Below are 10,471 nucleotides of genomic sequence, written 5' to 3' on the forward strand. Positions count from 1 at the left end.
TATTCAAAATGACTTATAAGAAAACTGACTTTGTAATTTAACACCCTGAAATCGGGCCTCTGTCTCTTTAAGAAGCTCTATCTGAAACTCCGCCTTCAGGAAGTCATCACAACATGGCTCCTCTATTAACACTTTAACGTCTTTACCAGCGTTGCACTGAGAAGTAGCTCCTGTAATGAGCTCAGCAGCTGTTCGCTTTCACTAAGTGTTTGCTAATTGCTGCTGGTTAGTCTTAAGGAGTGAAGTTAGGGAGTTGCAGAAGAGAGCTGCTTTGTGAGGCGGAAGCTCGAAAAGTGAAGCTCCAAAGAGGAGCTGCGCCACGAAGGCGGAGCTAGGTCCACCCAGGTTTTAGCACAGCTGAATGGTTGCCATGGAAGATTTAAGGATTTCTCAAACATGCATGAAAGAATCCAAACAACAACACTCCAGGTATGTTTTTGATGAGAGAACGACATTATAACATGATGTAAGACTTAAAAACATCAAACTGACATAATACTGCCTCTTTAATGAAAACCAGTGTAACTTTAACATTACTAAGTATGCAGTTTAGGAAAAATTGTTTCATTTCTCATTCGTTTCAGACTCTGATCAGGTCTGAGTCAGTTGTGCGTACAGGATGCTGTGTCCAGAGTCCTGCCGCCCATCAGATGTGACTGTTAATTCGTTTTATGAGCGTCTCGTTCTCCCCCCCACCCCCCGTAATGTCAGCGCCTCCTTCCCATCCCCGCGACATACCAGGCGCTGGTAATTGGTCACAGAGGGGACAGTAAATCTACAGGAGGACGGAGGCGAGATACAGCGACAGACAGGAAGAGACGGAGAGAAAGAGTCTGCGTGCTTGTTTGCAGGAAAGGTAGGTGGTGGAGGACAGAAGGTGGGTGTCTTTCATCTTCACAGCTTTTTATTTAGCAACCTCCAACTGTTTACAAGCGCTGACGTCTATTTGCACACACACAAAACTTGCATTACATTTCTACACGGTAAACCACCAACACCACCACCAACATATATACAGCAAATGACCTCAGTGCTGCCGTCTGTGAGAGCGGATTGTAATCAGACAGCACTGTGTCTGTCAAACGCGGCCAAGGTTACTTAACCTTCCAGTCCTAATTTCCCTTTCCATTTTAGCTCCGTCCTCCATATCAAACATCAGCACATCTATGAGAGCCAAAGAAGAAGAAGAAAAAAAAAAGAAGAGGAAGAGAAGAGAAGAGAAGTGAAGAGAAGAGAAGAGAAGAGCGCGGGAAGGAAAATGAAGATTGCCATGCTTGGCTGAAGCTCGGAGATGAAAGTAGAGGATGATTCACTTTGCTATTGCAAAATGAACTGAAGCAAGCTGAGCCGAGCTATTTTTAAACTTCTGTACGCCGCAACAACCGGGAGAGGACGGCGTGAAGCGTCGGAATTCATTTCTGTATCATGAGAGACGATATTCCAGGAAGACGTCAGACACATCATGCCGGTCTCGACAAACTTTGGCTTATTTTAATGGGATTTGTATAATTAACCACCACAGAGACAGGAAGCAGGAAACAATACGCAGGATGTCTTTATGTCTTTTCCAATCTTCTCGATCAGTCTGGATGGAGAGCATCCTGTCCTGACGCAGCAATTTTCAAGCATTTCTATAAGGACTCTCAATTGGAATTTAAGTCAAAACTTTGACTGGATCACTTTAGAATGAAGATGCTCTGATCTAATTCAAGCAGGTATTTGGCAGAAGGATGTATTTTTGTTCTGCTACCTCAGACTCAAGTATTTTACATCCTCTAACATCCAGCTTTCAGCTCCACCCGTCTTCCCATCAACTCTAACCAGCATCCCTCTTCATGCTGTGGAAAAACATTCCCCCAGCATGATGCTGCCTGTCGCCACCATTCTGTCAAACTGGAATGTGATGTTTAGGGTTCTGTGCAGGGTTAATGTAGATGAGCTTTACTTCATGTTATGATGTCGTTCCCTCATCAAAAACACACCTGGAGTTTTGCCATGATTCTTTCATGCATGTTGGAGAAATCCTTTAATCTCTCATTGCAACCATTCAGCTGTGCAAAACCTTTTCAATTATTTCTCATTCATTAAAAAGGTTTCTGGATTCGTCTTAATTTGGTGGTGAATAGAACCACAAACGTTCAGAAGCTTTAACTCTGAACGTTTGTGGCTTTTGTGAAGGAATCAGTCGACCCAAAAATCCTTCTGTGTGTGTTGGATCGACAATAATTTACAGATCATTTTTCTACAAACGGCTGACCTATTTGTATGTTTCAATAAAATCTTGTCCTGTTAGTTTAGCATTGAGGAGACACAACTAAAAACTGTCCCAAAAAAATAGTTTTTCTGTATTTATTAAAAAAAACATTTTCTCTGGTTTGCACGTTTTTTGGCCTTTATAGAGAAACCACGTGGTCTATCATGTAAGATCCAAATAAAATGTACTGGAGTTTGTTGTTGTGATGTCACAGAATGTGAAAAAAGGTGCAATTTGGGTAAATAATGAAAATGGCAGCATTAGGGTTGAGAGCGAACAGCAGTAATATTGTGGTTTTTGATCTTCGTTTACCATCTGACATCAGCTGAATGACATTGAAAACTAACTAGAAACGATGTGGTAAACATATGAATCAGTAGAGCTGAGAGGAGGAAAGGCTTTCTCTGACCTTCAGGGTCCACAGACCTCGCGGCTGCTCGCCCCAGCAGTGCAACGTCATAAGGGTCCAGTTCTTCAGGCCTGCAGCCGAGGCGTCGTTGGGCCGGGTGTCCAGCAGCAGAGACACCGTGCCGCCCGGAGACTCCAGACTTATGGAGAGGTCGCCGCGACACAGCGCCGAAATACTCATTCTCACCTGGAAGGAGAAGCAAGGAACAAGTGGAGAATAGAGACATTATTTAGAAATGATACATGTAGCTGTAGGATGTCCCAGCAAAGTTTCCCAGCAAAGGCCACTACTTATAAACGTTATGCTCATTTTTATTTACTACATCTGTGTTTTGCATCAGTAAATATTTGAAGTTTGCAGTGAGCTCTTGATAATTTGCGACTCAGTAATCATGGATTCACCCATTTTTCAATTTTTCTGTACAACATATATTCAAATTCACATTTGCAATTTTTTTACAGAACATATCCAAAATATTCCAAAAACAATGCAGGTCTGGAAACTGAAATACTTTGGAACAACGCTACTGGACATTGGCTGGCATTTGCACAATGGCCAATCATCATTTTCCTTGGCACTGATTGGCTGTAACCCAAACAATACAGATAAGGAAGTCTGTAGATGCTACTTCTGCCGTAGTGCTAAGATGTTTGAAACTGGGTCTCTCGCTCTTTAAAATCTCCTACTTTCTCTGAAACTACACCTTCAGGAAGTCATCACAACATGGCTCACCTAGCAACCTTTAACAATGTTTTTATCACTGAGAAGCAGCTCGTATAATAAGTTCAGCAGATCACCAGTTCCACCGGGTGTTTGCTAATTGCTGCTGGCTAGTCTGAAGGTGCTGAGTGGGGGAGTCGCAGAGGAGGAGGAGGCCTCTGTTAGGCGAAAGATCGGACACTGTAGCTCGGAGGAGGAGCTTCATCCTTGAAGGCGGTGCTCGGTCCCCTCGAGTGTTTTGACCAGCTGAATGGTTGCCATGGGAAATTAAAGGATTTCTCAAACATGCATAAAATAATCAAGGCATCACTCCAGTTATGTTTTTGTTGAGAGAACAACATTAGAACATGATGGAAAGCTCAACAAGTTGATTTTACATAATCATCGCTGCCCCTTTAACATGTTGGACGTCGTACTTTATAATTTACTCTCATTTCTGATTTTTCATCTCAAAACAGGTAAAATACAAAACAGTTTTTTTCGTTTTTATTTTCCAAACATGTTTGACAAGCAGAAGCTATACACATAATAAGTCCAGTTCAATTTTCCACTTCTCTCTCGGGACAAGCTAATCATCTCATCCCTGTGTGGTTTAACGCGAGCGTAAACCGGATCTCAGTCCTCTTCGTTTCAGTTTCTAACAAACACGCATCTGTAAATGGATCAGCCCATGTAGTCTCCAAACCGAAGCGCCACCATGCACTCTGCCGGTGAATTTACATCCAGATCCAGCTGCTCCTGTCTGTCATCCTGAATGTGCCGAACAGATGGACATGGCAATGATCTGTCCATGATCCCCCCCCTCCTTTCCACTCCCTCCCAAAGAGATGCAGGAAAGAAAAAAAAAGCAAAGGTAGAGAAAGCGCAGAGAAACAGCTGAGGGGAATATTAGCTAAATGATTTAGATAAGCACTCCCCCCCTCCCCCCCAACCCCCATCCGCCTTGCACCCCCCCCAAATCCTCCCGCACCCTACTCTACCACCACCCGGTAAACACCCTCCCTGTCCCTGTTCATCACAAGCAGCACATCTGGTGTGACAATGGCACATCGCAGAGAAAGCCGCCAAGCTGCAAAAAGACTGACAGCCTGCTCCTGTTTACGGCATGTTACCACGGCAACACGTCCATCAATCACACCTCGCGGCGATGGCCTGACCCACGCTTTCTGCCAGGGAGCAGAGCCGCAAAGATGAAGCCTTTTCAATTTACATGCTGACACACTCCCTGTCTCTCTCTCTTCCTCTCTCTCTCTCTCTCTGCTATTTCACAAGAACACAAACTCACAAACACAGATAACTCGCTCAAACTCAAATGTGCACCAACAGACACGTATGCCTGCTGTCACAATCAAATATAAACACATTTGCATGTATGTGGCGGTACTCAAGAAAACACAGTTTTGCCATTTTCTGCAAATGACACTGCCAACACATTACACATCACAGTTGGATTCTTTTTTTTAATCTCCTCTATCTTTTCTATTCTCAGATACAGCGCATGGCAGAGACACTGGAAAACTATTTGTATGACAAGCCTCCCTGGCTGCTTGCAGAAGTTCAAATTGGAAACTAATTCTACTTGACTTGTATGTTTTCAAGGGCAACAGGAACATGGAGCGTCTGTAGCACAACACGGACATCAACGGCAAACAGAGACACACAGCAACTTACAAAAGTATCCCAAACCTTCTTGCACTTTTAAAGGTTTTGTTACAAATATGATGCAAACGATTGACTTATGATTCATTGGTGATAAATGCTTTTATAAGATTAAAATGAGTTCTAATCGATTAGTAAGAGCCACTCAGACCTTCTCTTTTAATGCTGTAGTTTTCATCCTTAAGCAGAGCCAGATGATACAGGAATAAAGATGGCAGGGGTATACCAGAACGAGAAAGTGAAACCATCCAAAAAGAGTCCAGTGTGGGATGCAAAATGCATCTTATGCCATTCTGTTTTGAAATATAAATACTTGACAAGCACCTTCAGTTGATTTGAGGGGAAAAAAAATACAACTTAATACAGAAAAGAGGAGGGGCATTACAGAAAAAAATGTAACATGATGAAAAAGAAAACATGATGCCAATAAGCAATGTTGACGTTGAAGCTTGTCATGAGTTAATCCAACTTATAGAGCACTTCTGGAAGAGTATTTCTCTGTTCATGGGGGACTAAGTGTTTCACATATTTTATTCTTTTTATCTTTATTTTTCTACTCAGCAACCTAAGAGGTTCCTGCTTTGGGATATCATATAAATATGTTTAAGTTTAGTAATGTGAAAGAACAATAATTTCTGTTTATGCAGTCAGAATTTCATAGAGCTGACATAAAATAATGTTAAAATGTAATGACTTTTTTATTATAAAAATGTAGCCCTTTATGTCAAGGAAGGATGGCTGACTCTCTGAAATGAGAAATGAGAAAATTCAGGTTTTTAAGAAAACGGCCACTTATCAGTTAATTGTTAGTCGATCAATAAGATCAATCAACTTATTAATCCATAACTTGCATGTCTATTCTATGTATGTTATGATTTTATTTTGCAGACCATCAGTAGTATTGCATGTTTTAAGGAAAAATCCTGTTCAGACTGGGACAGTGTTTCATTTTCCACCAGTGAAAAGTAAAGCCACGCCACAATGGAATGGCTTTGATCAAAGCAGTCATGTGCTGGGATTCAGAACTAAAACCTCTTGAAAGTCTTTGGCAATAGTTTAAGATTGATGTTTGCAGACGCTCTCTATCTAGTTGACTAAACTTCAGCTAATAGGAAAAGACGAATATGGCGATGTTTCATTGCATGTGTGCAAAAAGCTGGCAATCATTTCCCAAAAGATTGAAGTGAAAAGTGGATCTACAAAGTATTAAGACATAAGTTGTAAGATGACAAAATGCAAAAAAATAGTTCAAGAAGGGGGCGTATACTAGTACAAAGCACTGTGAGGACATGTCAAATAGACAAATGTCCCTTTCTCTACTTCAGAGTAAAAGTTTTCCATTGTTGGAAAACAAACTTTATTTTCACTTCTTGCCAAGACTTGGACGAAGAGACTGAAACCAATCTGATCTTATCTTCCATATCATTCTCACAGAAGCTGCATCAGGGTTAACTTATCTAGGCTTAGAGGTAAGATAAAGGGAAAACTGTCAAAGAGAACAAAATCCATACGCTTGGCCCTTTAAACTTCACCGATTTTACTTTTACATCCCATTTGTTGAATCTGTAAAAAAAAAGAAAACATAACCTCTTATAGTCGCACCTAAAACGATTCAATCTCCACTGAAGATTTAGCGTATTGGTAGAATTAAATATTAATCAAGTGTGTGCAGCAAACAAAACGCACAACAACAATTTGGATGATTAAATGAAGGTAACAATGCAAGTGTTTCATCGAAATTTCAAACTAAATCATACTTTCAAAAAAAAAAAAGATGACTTCACAAACAGACACTCGTCATGGTGGGACTGAACAATGTTTAGACGGTAGTGGGTGTTAAAAGTTACATTTTAGTTTCATGTTTTCAAACATTTCTGTTGGGTTCTTGCTTGCACCTTAAAACTGAACTGACTTGGCTGTAGCGTAAAATTGAACTCCAGCACAAAAAGTTGCACCTTTTACACTAAATCTGTTGATAAGATATTTTTCGACTGCATACCTGCACATGCTCCAAAGTGTTGACTTCATCAGCTCTCCCTCGGCAGGCATCAGATTCGATGCCGATGCTCACTTGGCCTCCAGCAGAGAAGGATCTACAACAACAACAACAACAACAACAATAATACTACTACTAATACTGATACCACTACTAATAATAATTCCAAAGAAGTTTCTGTACCTGGCAGGATTAAATGCGACCTCTTGCTTGCATTTCCTCTGGGGAGCAGCTCCTTGGAACAGCGCAGCATGCTGCACCATCAGCCCTGCGTCCAACACTCCAAACCCGTACCTGCAACAGGTGGGAGGGATGCTCTGTCAGTGTGTGAGATGTAGCATAACATGCAGGAAACTTGCATTCAAACTCTGGTCAGAAAAGTACAGTTACATCTGTTTATTTCTAATTGGAATCTGTGTTTCTGTCAAAACATAACAAAACAGAAGGGATTGGGTTTACATTTTATTAAAAATTGCAAGTCAAATATTTCTAATATCCTCCTGAATGGCTCAATCTTTATTCTAATAACAATCAAGCCCTTCTTATAATGTCTGGCCATCTTGTCTCCTCTCATATTTTCATAATTCCTCTCCAAGTCTTTGTTGGCAGGCCTCCTTCCATCACCCTAATCTTTAGCTCCCCTATACAGATTCTCTTTCAGATTCCAGTCAGGACTTTGGCTGCACCACTCCAAAACATCAATATTAACTCCAGTAAGAAGAAAGATGTCAATGGATTTGGGCTCATTTTTAAATTCATCTGTCATGCATGAATGACGTCATTTGAATTTTGCTGACACAGCAACCAGTAAGGTTCAAGGTTTTCATAAAAGCAACTGGAGTCTGCTGGAACACCAGTTTCACTGGTGTGACTGTATGCAAAGTAGACCAGCAAATATTGCAGTAAGCATATTATTGCGAGGGAAAGCAAAAGAAAATAATTTTCCCATGTCCCCTGGAGGGCTCCGTGGAAAGGTATGTGGTTTGTCATGGTAAAAACAAAAAAAACCCAAACAAGAACATCTTAGAAAACTGTGTTTATATATTTGAGCATCCAATTTATGTTTTATAAAAACCAAAAATTGTATAACAGTACAACCTCGGCAAAAGAACCACTTAGTTGCGTAATTAAAGTCCCAAAGTGGTTTTAATCCTACATTGCGTACCCTGATAGTTTTATGTTCAGTATCAGACCAGAGCCGTGTTAGAAGCAGGAGGACAACACGGCCGAGGCAACAAGTTATTGATGAAGGAGACGTCGTCCTCTGACACAATCGCTTCCTGCTGCCTGGGCCGTGGCTGAGGGCTGCTGTTTGTGCTGCCTGTAATTGTCTGGAGGATTGATTCGAAGCAATGTTCCATCTCACTGACCGTAATCAAGCCTCATTATTCATTCTTTACCAGCCCAATTTTGATGCTGGCGACACAATGGCCGACCTTTAAGCTGCGCCTCTGCCTGGTGACTGTGTGACCACTGCCCATCATGCTGCTCATTTCCACTCTGCTAATCACCACTTCGGAATAATCTTCTCTCATTTTCCCGCTTTGCCCTATATCTCCAAGAGACTCGCCGTTTCTTTGAAACTCTCCTCCGCTCTTCATCATCACTCGGGTTTAGCCGTTCATTCTACTCCGACATCAGAATCTGAAATTTCTCCCACGTAATCTGCCAAATCGGCCGCATTCATGCTCTTTCCCTGAAGTAGCAATCCTCAAGTAACGGTCTCCATCTCCCCTCCCTCCCTGCCTCCCTCTCTCCCTCCCCACTTTCTCTCTTTTATTTTATTTTTTAAATCACAGGGGTTAACAATCTGCTAATTTCCGCCATTATTCCCATTCAGACCTTGTGCCGTTAATCTACAATAAGTGAAATTCATTATCCTGATGAAGGGGTTTCTTGGAGGGAAAGCCTGGGACGAGGGGGGGGAGGAAGATGAGCGCTGATCAATAACTCAATCAGTCGCCCTGCATGGGGCTCTATCTCCTCTGACTCAGACTGTCAGTGCATCTAAGGAGGAGCTGCGGCACACACCGCCGCCGACCGAACAGCACGCAGGCCAATCAATGGACACAATCTAATCAGGCGCTATCACCACCAATGACTTGTAGCATGTAGGTCCCGACATAATAATATTAGGCAGACTGGTGTGCAGGGTTGGAGTGAGTGTTCAAGGGCATTTGGGGTTTATTAAAGAGGGAGGAGATACAACAGAAGAAGAGGGGTTCTGTTAACGTACCGGTCGGTACAAAGCAAGGGGGATCAAGTTCAGTCCTCCAGAGCTACCGTCCTGCAACTTTTAGATGCATCCTTACCCCAACAGACCGGGATCAAATAGCTGAACTCTCTCAGCAGCAGTCATCCAGCTCTGAACTGTTCATTTGATTCAGGTGTGTAGGAGCAGGGATGCACCTGAAACACTATAAACATACAAAATCCTACTCTACCCAGACTAGTTTCTAGTCCAAACTTGAGCAGCCCTGGTATAAAGGAGCTACCTGAGAGTAGCTTGTGTTGTTTTGGCATGTAGTGAAACTTTAAGATGGTTCACACGGCAATATTTCTGCATTTCAAGTGAAATATGAAAACAACACTTTTACAGCTCGGAGCGTTCATCATTGCAGCCATCAGTTTATCTGTCACAGTCACAAACAGTTAAAACAAGAGAAATCTGGCACTGACGCTGCAATGTAAACAGAGAATTTCAGGTTTCACATGCAGCGCCGGTCATATAATTACGTATTCATTTGATGAACCTGGAGGTATATTCACACTTTTTTATATATGTATATATATATTTGTCACACTCTTTGAGTTTCACGTAAAAGAATTCTGAGTTGGGGGCTGCTACTAATGAAACGAGTCACAATGAATTTGATTAAGCCGGATCGCTGGGCTAGATCACAGCACTTTTATTTGTTCTCACTTTATGTGGCCACGAAAGACGAAGTCAACAAATTATTTTGCACATTTTTTCTTATCTCCCACCTCATGTGTTTCTCCACACACCGCTGAGGATGTCACGGAAGATTTGATGGCTGGGGTGAGTAGAATGAGCTCACACACACACACCTTATGTGGCTCTGCGCTCAGAAGGTCAGGAATCACATGTTAGCTCCAGAAAATCACAACAACAAAAAGAAAAAGCTAAAATATTTGATTATGATCACTAAGCATGGGAGGACAAACCCTGCTGTGAAACATGGTAGTGGCAACATTATGCTGTGGGGATTTTTATATATTGATGCCATTAAACCAGGAAAATAGAAAGCAAAAAAATCCATTGCAAAAACACAATAGATTGTTTTGCTAAACCATCCATCCATCCAATCCATCCATCCATCCATCCATCCATCCATCCATCCATCCATCCATCCATCCATCCATCCATCCATCCATCCATCCATCCATCCATCCATTTTCTTCCGCTTATCCG

At 41.8% G+C, this 10,471-nt stretch overlaps 1 pseudogene; it reads right to left on the reverse strand.

Annotated features, from left to right (window-relative positions):
* Window positions 1–10,471, reverse strand: part of LOC103478225 (proprotein convertase subtilisin/kexin type 4-like) — a 198,200-nt pseudogene that overhangs the window by 25,614 nt on the left and 162,115 nt on the right.

This window comes from Poecilia reticulata, linkage group LG16 (assembly GCF_000633615.1).
Source record: "Poecilia reticulata strain Guanapo linkage group LG16, Guppy_female_1.0+MT, whole genome shotgun sequence".
Classification (NCBI taxonomy): domain Eukaryota; kingdom Metazoa; phylum Chordata; class Actinopteri; order Cyprinodontiformes; family Poeciliidae; genus Poecilia; species Poecilia reticulata.